At 36.8% G+C, this 15,459-nt stretch overlaps 1 protein-coding gene and 1 pseudogene across 15 annotated transcripts in view; one reads left to right on the forward strand and one right to left on the reverse strand.

Moving 5' to 3' along the window:
• TMEM116 (transmembrane protein 116) overlaps positions 1–15,459 on the reverse strand; it is a 225,715-nt gene that overhangs the window by 177,369 nt on the left and 32,887 nt on the right. The window lies entirely within an intron of this gene.
• On the forward strand, positions 10,266–14,717 carry LOC309639841 (ferritin light chain pseudogene; annotated as a pseudogene). The gene has a single exon. The product of its transcript is annotated as a ferritin light chain pseudogene (transcript).

A 15,459-nucleotide genomic window follows, 5' to 3' on the forward strand; every position in this document is an offset into this window, starting at 1 on the left:
TAGACCAGACGGACTTAAATGATATTAATAGAGCATTCCATCCGAAAGCAGCAGAATACACATTCTTTTCAACTGCACATGGAACATTCTCCAGGATAGATAACATGCTGGGCCATAAAGCAAGCCTCAGTAAATTTAAGAAAACTGAAATCATATCAAGCATCTTTTCCGACCACAATGTTATGAGATTAGAAATCAACTAGAAGAAAAAAAAACTGTAGAAAACACAAACATGTAGAGGCTAAAAATATGCTACTAAACAATCAATGGATCACTGAAGAAATCAAAGAGGAAATAAAAAAGTACCTAGAGATAAATGAAAATGAAAGTATGACGATCCAAAACCACAACGGAGCCAGCCCTTCTCTGGCTGGAAGCAGCATTTCTCTGGGTGCCAAGGTGAGAGTGGAAGTGGTGTTGTGCAGGGAATGGGGAGCGAGGCACCACGGGTCGGCAGGCAAGACGCGAGGTTCATGGTGCTGGGCTGGAGGTCAAGGATGCATTCCAAGACAGTTCTAAAAATATGTCACCAGCTCCAACCTTATAGTTGACCTAGCCATGGAAAACCTCATTGGAACCTCATGAGATCAGACCATACTGGCACTCTTAAAAACCATTCCCATCAAAAAGTATCAGGAATGATATATACCTACGACTTCAAGAAAGTTCCTGTATCAGCTAACAGTTTAGCAGATCAGCTAGTTTCTTTGATCATCAAGCAGGCGTAGTCAACCCACTAACACAAAAGAGGAAAACGTCTCTATATCAGTGTTTTTCACATTATGCATGTGACCCATTTAGTAGGTCATGAAATCAATTTTGTGAGTCACAAGGAACATTTTTAAAAACAAAATAAAATATAAAATATCAGAGTGCTTTGCATGAATCCTTTGTCAGAATTTTATACCTTGCAAGGAATACTAAGGTCAGTTTCAATATGTGGAAAGATATTTGATGGAGGGTATATGAGGAATAGGATGTATATTGATTGCCTAAGAAATGGTTTTTCAATCATTTGTCTGCTGATGTCTTATTTGGTTTTCATAATAACAAGGCTGATATGCAGTCTAGTTGATATATTACCATGACTTGCAACTGGATATAAAGTCTGAGATGTTCCACTGAGATTCAGCTGCAAACTGCATTTTTTGGAAAGATGTTATCTAGGCTATAAAATATATATATATACACACACATACACACATGAATGGCAATTATAGTTAGTGGCAAATATTATAATTGCCTCTTTTCAAAATTGCTTTTAAAATGGATCATTTCTTTTTTAAAAGAAAGAGGAATAATGAAGTGAAATATGCAGAAACATGTTCAAGTTCTACTGCTGGATCTCGAAGTATGAATAGTGACAATATTGAGAAAAATGTTCACTCTAATCTGCAAACATCAACTTCGTTTGAGCCACATTTCAAAAAGAAAAAAGTAACTGCAAGACGTTATAATGAAGATTATTTAAAATACGGTTTTATCAAATGTGACAACCCCTTTGAAAATGACAGACCTCAGTCTGTTATTTGTAATAATATTCTCACAAATGAAAGCTTAAAACCTTCAAAATTAAAAAGGTACTTAGAAACACAGCATGCTGAACTTATTGATAAGCCTCTTGAATACTTTCAAAGAAAGAAAATAGATGTAAAGTCATCAACACAATTTCTTAGTTGCTCTACTACTGTTAGTGAGAAAACATTATCATCATATTTAGTTGCTTATCATGTGGCAAAAGAGAACATGGCTCACACAGATGCTGAAAAAATTATTCTTCCAGCATGTTTGGATATGGTGCATACAATTTTTTATGATAAATCTGCTGATAAATTAAAAACTATTCCTAGTGATAACACAATAGCTCTTCAAATTTGTACGGCTGCCGAACATTTAGAGGCAATGCTTATTACTCGGTTACAGTCGGCAATAGACTTTGCAATCCAGCTTGATGAAATCACGGATACTGGAAGCTGCACAGCACTTTTAGTCTATGTCAGATATGCGTGGCAAGGCGATTTTATGGAAGATTTTTTGTGTTGTTTAAACTTAACCTCACACCTAAGTGGATTAGATATTTTCACAGAATTAGAAAGGTGCATTGTTGGTCAGTATAAATTAAACTGGAAAAACTGCAAAGGAATTACAAGTGATGGAACAGCAAACATAACTGGAAAACAGAGCAGAGTAATTAAAAAATTGCTACAAGTTACTAGTGCTGTGTGGAATCACTGTTTTATACATCATGAAGCATTAGCATCCAGAGAGATTCCACAGAAGCTCATGGAAGTATTGAAAAATGCAGTGAAAGTTGTTAACTTTATTAAAGGAAGCTCACTAAATAGCCGATTTCTTGGAACATTTTATTCGGAGATTGGAGCTAATTATACCCACTTACTGTATCATACCAAAGTTCGTTGGTTGTCTCAAGGGAAAATACTAAGCAGCGTTTACGAACTCAGGAATGAGATCCACGTTTTTCGCATTGAAAAGAAATCTCATTTGGCAACTATTTTTGAAGATGATATTTGGGTAACGAAACTGCCATATTTAACTGATATTTTTGGAATCCTTAATGAACTACATTTAAAGCTACAGGGGAAAAACAGTGATATATTCCAACATGCCAAACGTATCCAAGGATTCCAGAAGGCATTATTGTTGTGGCAAGTGAGGCTTAAAAGCATCCATCCTAGCTACTACATGTTTCCAAGGTTTTTGCAGCACATTGAAAAGAATGTTGTTAATGAAAACATTTTGGAAGAAATAAAACTAGAGATATTGTTGCATCTCACTTCTCTATGTCAAACTTTTAACCATTTATTCCCAGAAGAGAAATTTGAAACATTAAGACAGAATTGTTGCATAAAAGATCCGTTTGCTTTTCGAAACCCAGAATCAATAATTGAGTTAAACTTGGTGCCTGAAGAAGAAAATGAATTATTGAAGCTCAGTTCTTCATATACATTGAAGAATGATTATGAAACACTAAGTTTATCAGCATTTTGGATTAAGATAAAGGAAGACTTTCCTTTGATAAGTCAAAAGAGTATCCTGCTATTATTACCATTCACAACAACTAGTTTGTGTGAACTAGGATTTTCAGTCTTAACCCAGTTAAAAATAAAGGAAAGGAATGGATTAAATGGTGCAGCAGATATGCTAGTAGCACTATCCTCCTGTGTTCCAGACTGGAATGAACTTATGAATAGGCAAGCACGCCTACCACGTTAAATAAATCTTTTTGTTTTTAATTGGAGTATAGTTCCTTTACAATGTTGTAAATTGCTTTACAATGTTGTAAATTTACAATGTTGTAAATAAATCTTACCTGGGGCTTTTTTTTTGCAAAAAAAAAAAAAAAAAAAACCTATGTGACACATCAAAAGCAGTTCTAAGATGGAAGCTTATAGCAATACGATCTTACCTCAGTAAACAAGAAAAATCTCAAATAAACAACCTAACTTACACCTAAAGCAACTAGAGAAAGAAGAACAAAGAAAACCCAAAGTTAGTAGAAGGAAAAAATCCTAAAGAGCAGAGCAGAAATAAATGAAATAGAGATGAAGAAAACAATACAAAAGATCAATGAAACTGAAAGCTGGTTCTTTGAAAAGATAAACAAAATTGATAAACCTTTAGCCAGACTCATTAAGAAAAAAAGGGAGAGGGCTCAAATCTATAAAATTAGACATGAGAAAGGAGAAGTTACAATGGACACCACAGAAATACAAAGGATCATAAGAGACTACTACAAGCAACTATATGCCAATAAAATAGACAACCTAGAAGAAATGGACAAATTCTTAGAAAGGTACAATCTCCCAAGACTGAAAAGGAAGGTACAGAAAATATGAACAGACCAATCACAAGTACTGAAATTAAAACTGTGATTTAAATACTCCCAACAAACAAAAGTCCAGGACCAGGTGGTCTCACAGGCAAATTCTATGAAACATTTAGAGAACAGTTAACACCTATCCTTCTGAAACTATTTTTTTAAATTGCAGAGGAAGGAACACCCCCAAACTCATTCTATGAGGCCACCATCACCCTGATACCAAAACCATACAAAGATACCACAAAAAAAGAAAATCGTAGACCAATATCACTGATGAACATAGATGTAAAAATAGTCAACAAAGTACTAGCAATCCGAATCCAACAATACAATAAAAGGATCATACACCATGATCAAGTGGGATTTATCCCAGGGATGCAAGGATTTTTCAGTATTCTCAAATCAATCAATGTGATACACCACATTAACAAGCTGAAGAATAAAAAACATATGATCATCTCAATAGATGCAGGAAAAGCTTTTGACAAAATTCAACATCAATTTATGATAAAAACTCTCCAGAAAGTGGGCATAGAGGGAGCATAACTCAACATAACAAAGGCCATATGTGACAAACCCAGAGCTAACATCATACACAACAGTGAAAAGCTGAAAGCATTTCCTCTAAGATCAGGAACAAGACAAGGATGTCCACTCTTGCCACTTTTATTCAACATAGTTTTGGAAGTCCTAGTGATGGCAATCAGAGAAGGAAAAGAAAGAAAAGGAATCCAAATTGGAAAAGAAGAAGTAAAACTGTCACTATTTGCAGATGACATGATACTATACATAGAAAATCCTAAAGATGCTACGAGAAAACTACTAGAGCTCATCAATGAATTCAATAAAGTTGCAGGATACAAAATTAATACACAGAAATCTGCTGCATTTCTATACACTAACAGTGAAAGGTCAGAAAGATAAATTAAGGAAATAATCCCATTTACCATCGAATCAAAAAGAATAAAATACCTAGGAATAAACCTAACTAAGGAGGCAAAAGACCTGTCTCTGAAAACTATAAGATGCTGATGAAAGAAATCGAAGATGACACAAACGGAAAGATATACCATGCTCTTGGACTGGAGGAATCAATTTTGTGAAAATGACTATACTACCCAAAGCAATCTACATATTCAATGCAATCCCTATCAAATTACCAATGGCATGTTTTGCAGATCTAGAACAAAAAAATCTTAAAATGTGTATGGAAACACAAAAGACCCTGAGGAGCCAAAGCAATCTTAAGAAAGAAAAACGGAGCTGGAGGAATCAGGTTCCCTGACTTCGGACTATACTATAAATCTACAGTAACCAAAACAGTATGGTACTGGCACAACGACAGACTTACAGATCAATGGAACAGAATAGAAAGCCCAGAAATAAACCCACACACCTATGGTCAATTAATCTATGACAAAGGAGGCAAGAATATACAATGGAGGAAAGACAGTCTCTTCAATAAGTGGTGCTGGGAAAACTGGACAGCTACTGTAAGGGAATGAAATTAGAACATTTTCTAACACCATACACAAAAATAAACTCAAAATGGTTTAAAGACCTAAAGGCAAGACCAGATACTATAAAACTCCTAGAGGAAAACATAGGCAGAACACTCTTTGACATAAATTGCAGCAATATCTTTCAATCCGTCTCCTAGAGTAATGGAAATAAAAACAAAAATAAACAAATGGGGCCTAATTAAACTTAAAATCCTTTCCACAGCAAAGGAAATCATAAAACGAAGGGCAACACACAGAATGGGAGAAAATATTTGCAAATGAAATGACTGACAAGAGATTAACCTCCAAAAGATGTATGCATCCCTATGTTCACTGCAGCACTATTTACAGTAGCCAAGACATGGAAGCAACCTAAATGTCCATTGACAGAGGAATGGATAAAGAAGATGTGGTACATATATACAATGGAATATTACCCAGCCATAAAAAAGAATGAAATAATGCCATTTGCAGCAACATGGATGGACCTAGAGATTATCATACTAAGTGAAATAAGTCAGACAGAGAAAGACAAATATCATATGATATCAGTTATATATGGAATGTAAAAATAAAAATGATACAAATGAACTTATTTGCAAAACGGAAACAGACTCACAGACTTAGAAAATAAACTTATGATTACCAAAGGGGAAAGATGGGGGGAGAGAAAAATTAGGAGGTTGGGATTAACATATATACACACTACTATATATAAAGGGAACTCTACTCAATACTCCATAATAACCTATATGGGAAAATAATTTTTTTTAATTGGGGTATAGTTGTTTTACAATGTTGTCTTAGTTTCTGCTGTACAACGAAGTGAATCAGCTATATGTATACATATATCCCCTCCCACTTGGATCTCCCTCTCACCCACCCCTATCCCACCCATCTAGGTCTCCACAAGGCACCAAGCTGAGCTCCCTGTGTTATAGAGCAGGTTCCCACTAGCTATCTATTTTACACACGGTAGTGTATATATGTCGATCCCAATCTCCCAATTCATCCCACCCCTCATTCCCCCCCCGCCATGTCCACACATCCACTCTCTACATCTGTCTCTATTCCTGCCCTGCAAATAGGTTAATCTGTACCATTTTTCTAGATTCCACATATATGCATTAACATATGATATTTGTTTTTCTCTTTCTGACTTACTTCACTCTGTATGACAGACAGGAGAAGAATTTGAAAAAAAATAGATATGTGTATATGTATAACTGAATCACTTTGCTGTATACCTGAAACTAACACAACATTGTAAATCACTTATACTCCAATATAAAATTAAAATTAAAAAAAAAAAAAAAAAAGAAAATGGCTCTGCCTGTTTACCTAGGGCTGGTGGAAAACTATACTTAAGCCAGACTTGGAAAGTTTCAGGCTTCAGTGATATTCAGTTTAAAAAGAGACTTCAGAGACGAGAGGTCTCACTGGGTGGTTAGAACCTTAACTCTTAAAGAGGTGTTGAGGGAGTTCCCTGGTGTCCTAGTGGTTAGGATTCCTGGCTTTCACTGCTGTGGCCCGGATTCAATCCCTGGTCAGGGAACTGAGATCCCGCAAGCCATGTGGCATGGCAAAAAAAAAAAAAAAGAAAAAAAAGAGGTGTTGAACTATATACAATGCAGTTCTGGTTTGATATTGACCAAGATTTCCTAATCTCTGATTCAGTGTACTTTCTACTATTTCTTTTCTAATGGATTATACAGTTGGAGCATATTTTATCTTCTCATCAGCTCTCTTGGGCCTGTGAGCTTTTGGTAAATGATTGATTTCTTCTGTTCCAGTTCAGTGAAGTGGCATAAGGGTGCTGTGGCTGTATTGAGCTAATTCTCTCTGACCAGCTCTGGCTTTCCTGTAACTAGCCAAAAATCTAGAACAGAACATCTAGGCAATTTCTGACAAATTTTGGGAGAAGGAGGCACTAATGCCTCGACAGATCAGCACAGTCAACCTATCTTGTCAAGAGAAGTTTCTATCTTATCAAACATATCTCTCCATAGGAAAGTATCAAAAATGAGGTTCTGAAACCTTGCCAAACAGAGAGATAAACTGAATCCACTTTCAGGACTAGGAAGAAGCAACTCTTGGTATAGGATACAAGATTAACATACAGAAATCTGTTGCATTTCTTTACACTAACAATGAAGTATCGGGAATTCCCTGGCAGTCCAGTCGTTAGGACTCTGCACTTTCACTGCTGAGGGCCTGGGTTCAATCCCTGGTCGGGGAACTAAGATGCCACAAGCAACATGTGGACATAAATAAATAAATAAATAAAGTGTTCATCTGTTTAAAAAAAAAAAGCAATGAAGTATCAGAAAGAGAAAGTAAGAAAACAATCCCGTTTAAAGTCACATCAAAAAAAAGAAAATACCTAGGAATAAACCTGACCAAGGAGGTGAAAGACCTATATACTGAGAATTATAAAACACTGATAAAGGAAATTGAAGATGATTCACAGAAATAGAAAGATATCCCATGTGCTTCGATTGGAAGAACTAATATTGTTAAAATGGCCATACTACCCAAAGCAATCTACAGATTTAATGCAATCCCTATCAAATTACCCATGACATTTTTTACAGAACTACAACAAATAATCCTAAGATTTCTATAGAACCACAGGAGACCCAGAATTGCCAAAGGAATACTGAGGAAAAAGAATGAAGCTGGAGGCATAACCCTTCCAGACTTCAGAAAATACTACAAAGCTATAGTAAACAAACAGTGTGGTACTGGTACAAAAACAGATGTATGGATCAATGGAACAGAATAGAGAGCCCAGAAATAAACCAACACACCTACAGTCAATTAATCCTCAACAAAGGAGGCAATAATATACAATGGAGTGTATAATTCAGCCAGTGGTGTTGGGAAAGCTAGACAGCCACATGTAAATCAGTGAAGTTAGAACACTCCCTTACCCCCTACACAAAAATAAACTCAAAATGTCTTAAAGACTGAAATATCAGATATGACACCATAAAACTCCTAGAAGAGAACACAGGCAAAACATTCTCTGACATAAATCGTAACAATGTTTTCTTAGGTCAGTCTCCCAAGGCAACAAAAATAAAAACAAAAAATAAACAAATGGGACCTAATCAAACTTAAAAGCTTTTGCACAGCAAAGGAAACCATAAACATAATAAAAATACAACCCACAGAATGGGAGAAAATATTTGCAAATGATGCGACTGACCAGGGATTAATCCAAAATATACAAACAGCTCATACAACTCAATAGCAAAATACCAAACAACTCATTCAAAAAATGGGCAGACCTAAATAGACATTTCCCCAAAGAAGACACACAGATGGCCAACAGGCACATGGAAATGCGCTCAACACTGCTAATTATTAGAGAAATGCAAATCAAAACTACAATGAGGTACCACCTCACACAGATCAGAATGGTCATCATTAAACAGTCAACAAATAACAAATACTGGAGAGGGTATGGAGAAAAGTGAACCCTCCTACACTGTTGGTGGGAATATATATTGGTGCAGCCACTATGGAAAACAGTATGGTGGTTCCTTAAAAAACTAAAAATAGAAGTACCATATGACCCAGCAATCCCACTCCTGGGCATATATCTGGACAAAACTCTAATTCAAAAATATACATGCACCCAAATGTTCACAGCAACACTATTTACAATAGCCAAGACATGGAAGCAACCTAAATGTCCATCAACAGATGAATGGATAAAGAAGATGTGGTATATATACACAATGGAATACTACTCAGTCATAAAAAAGAATAAAATAATGCCATTGGCAGCAACGTGGACAGACGTAGAGATTATCTTACAAAATGAAGTAAGTCAGAAGGAGAAAAACAAATACCATATGATATCACATTTGTGTGGAATCTAAAATGACACAAATGAACTTATTTATGAAAGAGAAATAGACTCACACACATAGAAAACAAACTTATGGCTACCAAAGGGGAAAGGGGGTAGGGGAGGGATAAATTAGGAGTTTGGGAATAGCAGATACAAACTACTGTATACAAAATAGGTAAACAACAAGGTCCTACTATATAGCACAGGGAAGTATATTCAATATCCTGTAATAAACCATAATGGAAAAGAATACGAAAAAGAATAGGTATATACATGTATAACTGAATCACTTTGCTGTACACCAGAAATTAACACAACACTGTCAATCAACTATACTTCAATTTTTAAAAAAGAGAGCACATTGGACAACAACAACAAAAAAGAAAAGAGCCACATTAAATAGTATTTTTTTTCCCTCCAAACTGGCAGAATTTATCAGGAGGAAATGCAATGGGGAATATTAAAAGTTTTACTTTAATTTGGAAGAATCTGGACATTTTTTTCTTTTCTAAAGAATAATTTAGACATTTACTAAGAATTATTTATATAATATATTCTCCTGAGTCTGCCAAGTTAACCCTGAATATCAAAAGGCTGAAGTTTTTTAGCATAATCTCAGTCCCTGAGCTTTATTTATGACATTTGTACCAAGCACCTGTGATTTAAAAAACACTTGATATTACAATAATAACACAATGAATCCTGGCCTAATGATCATCACATAGGTGGTTAAAAAATACACTTTATGGGGCTTCCCTGGTGGCGCAGTGGTTGAGAATCTGCCTGCCAATGCAGGGGACACGGGTTTGAGCCCTGGTCTGGGAAGATCCCACATGCCGCGGAGCAACTGGGCCCGTGAGCCACAACTACTGAGCCTGAGCGTCTGAAGCCTCTGCTCCGCAGCAAGAGAGGCTGCGATAGTGAGAGGCCCGCGCACCGCGATGAAGAGTGGCCCCCACTCGCCGCAACTGGAGAAAGCCCTCGCACAGAAACGAAGACCCAACACAGTCAAAAATTTTAAAAAAATAAATAAATAATAAATAAAAAATTTTTTAAAAATACACTTTATGAACTTCACAAAAACAAACTAGGACTTCCACTTCTGGCCAAGATGGAGTGACAAGAACTGGATTTACCTTTCTGACAAACAAAAAAACCCTGACAAAACATTTAAAACAATGGTTTTCAAGACACTAGATATCAGATAACAGAGGACAGTGATCTCTGAAACATGGGAAACATAACATGAACCATACAATCTCCTCAGCTTACCTCCTAGAGAGAATTTCCATGCTGCAGTATAGGAAGAGGAAACTGAGGCAGAACATGGCAGACTCTGAGTTGAGGAGACAGACCAGAGAATCCAGGGAGACCAAGGCAGCTAGTGTTTATAGAACAGAGTGCCAGAGAGGAAAGAGATGCTCAGAGAACCCTAGAGATTTGCAGAGGGTCCTCCTGGAGTATTCAACCAACTACTGATTGGTGTGCTTGCATAAGGAAACTACCCAAAGCTGGGGAAAGAACCATCTAAAAGAAATAGAGAGAATGGTATCTAGAGATCACATAAGGCTAAGAATAGTGCCTGTCTGGCCATGTGCTCGGAAGTGCCGCAGATCTGTCTCTTGCTTCAACAGTGTTTGGACAGAACAGACCCAGGGATGCCCCTTGAGCCAGCCTATGACCACCCTCCAACTTTTTTCCAGTTGCAACCTTCAGGATCAGCCACTCAGCTATCCTCAGAACCAGCCAACACCATTTTTTGAGCTTAACTCCTTATTACCAATCAACGATGAGCTCCCAGATTCATCAGAATTATTCCACTGAGGTGGAGGCCACTGTCAACCGCCCTGTCAGCATGCATATGCAGGCCTCCTATACCTTCCTCTCTCTGGGCTTCTATTTCAGCTGCGATGATGTGGCTTTGGAGGGTATGGGCCACCTTTTCTGAGAATTGGCCAAGGAGAAGTGGGAAGGCGCCAAGTGTCTCTTGAAAATGCAAAACAAGTGCGGCAGCTATGCCCTCTTCCAGGAAGTATAGAAGCCATCTCAAGATGAGTGGGGTAAAACCCAGGATGCTATGGAAGCCACCATTCTCATAAAGAAGAACCTGAGCCAGGCCCTTTTGGATCTGCATGCCCTGGGTTCTGCCCACACAGACCCCCACCTCTGTGACTTCCTGGAGAGCCACTTCCTAGACGAGGAGTTGAAACTCATCAAGAAGATGGGTGACCACCTAGCCAACCTCCACAAGCTGGCTGGTCCCCAGCTGGGCTGGGCGAGTATCTCTTTGAAAGGTTCACCCTCAAGCACGACTAGGAGCCTCCAGAGTCCAGCGGACTTTGAGGAGCCCCTCTGGTGTCAGGGCTTCTGCCTGAAGTCCCTCTCTGCACCCACTAGGCAGCTTTTTAACCACCGCGGAGCCCTCTCCCATGCCTTGGACCAAATGGAAACAATAAAGGTTTTTGCAGAAAAAAAAAAAAAAAGAATAGTGCCTGTTTCCACAACCAAGATTCAAAAAATTTATCAGAGCACAGGGCAGAGTACTCAGGAAGGTCTTGCCTCAACAGTGAGAAATAATTAGCCTGAGACTGAGCATTGCTCCAGACCCATGTAAAAAAATCATAAAAGACCTGAAAGATTCAAACTATTTCAAAGTAACTCAACTGCATCAAAGAAAAAAATTCAAGATTTGTTATAGAAACAGAGAAATATCTCATACCCAAAAAGATAAAATTCACAATTTCTGGCATCCAATAAAAGATTGGATGCAAAGAGGGAGGAAAACATGACCCATACTAAGGAGAATAATCAATCAACTGAAACCTACTCAGAACTGAAACAGATGTTAGAATTAGCAGTAAAAGATAATAAAACAGTTATTATAACTGTATTGTATATTTTTAATAAGTTGAGACATGGAAAATATCTCTAGAAGAACTAAATTGAACTGTTAGATATAAAAACTAAAATGGATGAGATTTTTTAAATACACAGATTAGACACTGCAGAAGAAAAGATTAGTGAACTTGAAGGCATAGCAATAGAAAATATCCAAAATGAAAAACAGAGAAAAAAGAATCCAAAAACTGCACAAAAAAAGCATCAGTGAACTGTGGGAAAGTTTCAGGTAGCCCAAAATATAGATAATAGGAGGCCTGAAAGGAGTGGAAGTGGTGCAAAAGAGTGGAACAGAAAAACTATTTGAAGAAATAATGGACAAATAATTTCCAAATTTGATGATGATTATAAACTCATAGATACAAAAGCTTAATTAATTCCAAAACAAAAAATATGAAGAAAATAACATCAAGGCACATCATAATCAAATTGTTCATTTTTAAGAGAAAAATCTTAAAAAACAGCCAGTTTTTAAAAAAAGGTATGTACACAGGAACAAAGATATGGATAATACCAGATATGCTGATGGAAACAGTGCAAGCAAAAAGATGTGGAGCAAATTTTGTGACTTAAATTTTATCAATCTAGAATTATATACTCAGCAAATATACTCTCAAAAACAAAGGTGAAATAAAGACATTTTCAAACATCCAAAAGCAGATCCACAGTACAAGAAATGTTAAATAATGTGCTTCAGGCAGAGGAAAAATGACACCAGATGGAAATCTGGATTTACACAAAAGAATGAAAAACACCAGAAGGGTTAGTATAAAAGATTTTTTCTTATTATTTAATCTCTTAATAACAATTAACAGTTTGAGCAAAAAAAAAAAAACAATGTACTGTGGGCTTTCTGATATATATAAAAGAAAAATGCATGACAACAATAGCGTAAAGTCCAGGAAGGGAGAAATGGCAGAATTCTGTTGTAAGATTCTCATCCTTCACATGTATGTGAAGAAATACGGTATCACTTGAAGTCAAACTGTGATAAGTTAAAATGTATACTATGAACCATGCAACATAACCTCTAAAGTAACACAACAAAGAGTTTTAGCTAATAAACCAACAGAGGAGATAAAAGGTAAAAATAAAATATAGTATATAAATCCAAATGAGGGCAGAAAAAAGAAGGAAACAGGAACAATGAACAGACAGAACAAATAGAAAACAAATAGCAAAATGACAGATTCAAATGCCACAATACAATCAAATTAAATGTAACTGGTCTAAACACCACAATTAAAAGACAGCATTGAGAATTCCCTGGCAGTCCAGTGGATAGGACTCCACGCTTTCAATTCCAGGGCCAGGTTCAATTTCTGGTCAGGGAACTAAGATGCTGCAAGCTGCGTGGCGCAGCCAAATAAAAAAGACAGCATTGTCAGACTGGATAAGACAGTAAGACCTAAATATATGCTACCTACAAGAAATGCACTTCATTTTTTTTAAAAGAAACTATTAAGCTCTTGTTTTATTATTATTATTATTATTATTTCTTTTTTTGGCTATGCAGTATGTGGGATCTTAGTTCCCTGACCAGGGATCGAGCCATGCCCCCTGCAGTGGAAGCACAGAGTCTTAACCACTGGACCGCTAGGGAAGTATCAAGAAATGTACTTTAAATATAAATACACAATTAAGTTAAAATAAAAGGAAGTACAAAGATAAAGCATGCCAATAATAATCAAAAGAAAGTTGAAATGGCTATATAAATATCAGGAAAAATAGATTTTAGAGCAAAGAATATTACCAAGGATAAACCAGGTCATTTCATAATAGTAACTGGTTCACTTAATGAAGAGGACATAAAAATCCTAAATTTTTATGCCCCTTATAATAGAATTTCAAAATACATGAAGTAAAAACTAATAGAACTATAAGGAGAAATAGAAAAATCCACAATTATTGTCAGAGGTATCAATATCTCTCACTTACTAATGAATACAATAAGTAGACAGAAAATTGGCAAGAATTTAGTAGACTTGAACAACACTGTCAACTAATTTGACATGATCAACATTTAGAACACATTTTTTTTCAATTGCATACAGAACACTTGTCAAGATGGATCATATTCTGGGTCATAAAATAAGTCTTAATAATTTCAAAAGCATACAAAGTATGTTTTCTGGAAATAAATCACATTATTATTGTGTAAGTATCTGACATTAAGCTTTTTGATTGCCAAGGAAGGCATTCATTACAAAAGACTTGTAATAAATATGTTTCAAACAAAGCTACTTGTAAGCTGCATTCAGTACAGTGTTATTTTAGTAAATGGAAGTGATATCCATTCAGTGTCACTTGTAATAAAGATGTTACTAACAGGGCTTCCCTGGTGGCGCAGTGGTTGAGAATCTGCCTGCTAATGCAGGGGACACGGGTTCGAGCCCTGGTCTGGGAAGACCCCACGTGCCGCAGAGCAACTAGACCCGTGAGCCACAACTACTGAGCCTGTGCGTCTGGAGCCTGTGCTCCGCAACAAGAGAGGCCACAATAGTGAGAGGCCCGCGCACCGTGATGAAGAGTGGCCCCCGCTTGCCGCAACTAGAGAAAGCCCTAGCACAGAAACGAAGACCCAACATAGCAATCAATCAATCAATCAATAAAACTTTAAAAAAAAAAAAGATGTTACTAACAGAGCTACTTGAAAGCTGCATTCAGCACAGTGTTCATGCAGTGAAATGTAAAGGATATACATTCCATTAATGCATTTAGTGAAGTGGTTAAGACGACTTGTAATAAAGATGTTTCTAACAGAGCTTACTTACTGAGTTCAGCACAATGTTATTACAATGATTAGAAGCAATACCCATTCTGTAATGCATGTAGTAAAATGTTTAAGAAAACTATAATAAACAGGTTTATAACAGGAAAAAAAAGACATCTATCTCAAACATATTGCCAGCTGTAAGACACAGCTACTAGAAAAACAACCAGATAAGGATTTAGGCTATCCCCACTCACAAAGGTCTCTCTTTCAGAAAGTCCTGAGTAACCTAGATTAACTGACAACTGAGTGATCCACTTCTCCCTTCCCTTACCCTAATTCCTACTCTTAGGCTGTAAATTAGCCAATAAAGAGTAAACCCTCAAAACCCTAGACACTCTAACCTCAAACACTAGCAAAAGTAGAGCCCAAAGTCCATGCTTTCTCTCTACCCATAACCTCACTGTGTGGCTCTCAGGCATCTCAGTGCACAAGGAACGTTCTCCAGGATAGATCACATGCTAGGCCACAAAACAAGTCTCAACAAATTTAAGAGTACAGAAATTAGGACTTCCCTGGTGGTCCAGTGGTTAAGAATCCGCCTTCCAATGCAGGGGATGTAGGTTCGATCCCTGGTCGGGGA

Source organism: Balaenoptera physalus (genome assembly GCF_965194825.1).
Source record: "Balaenoptera physalus genome assembly, chromosome: 12".
Taxonomy (NCBI): domain Eukaryota; kingdom Metazoa; phylum Chordata; class Mammalia; order Artiodactyla; family Balaenopteridae; genus Balaenoptera; species Balaenoptera physalus.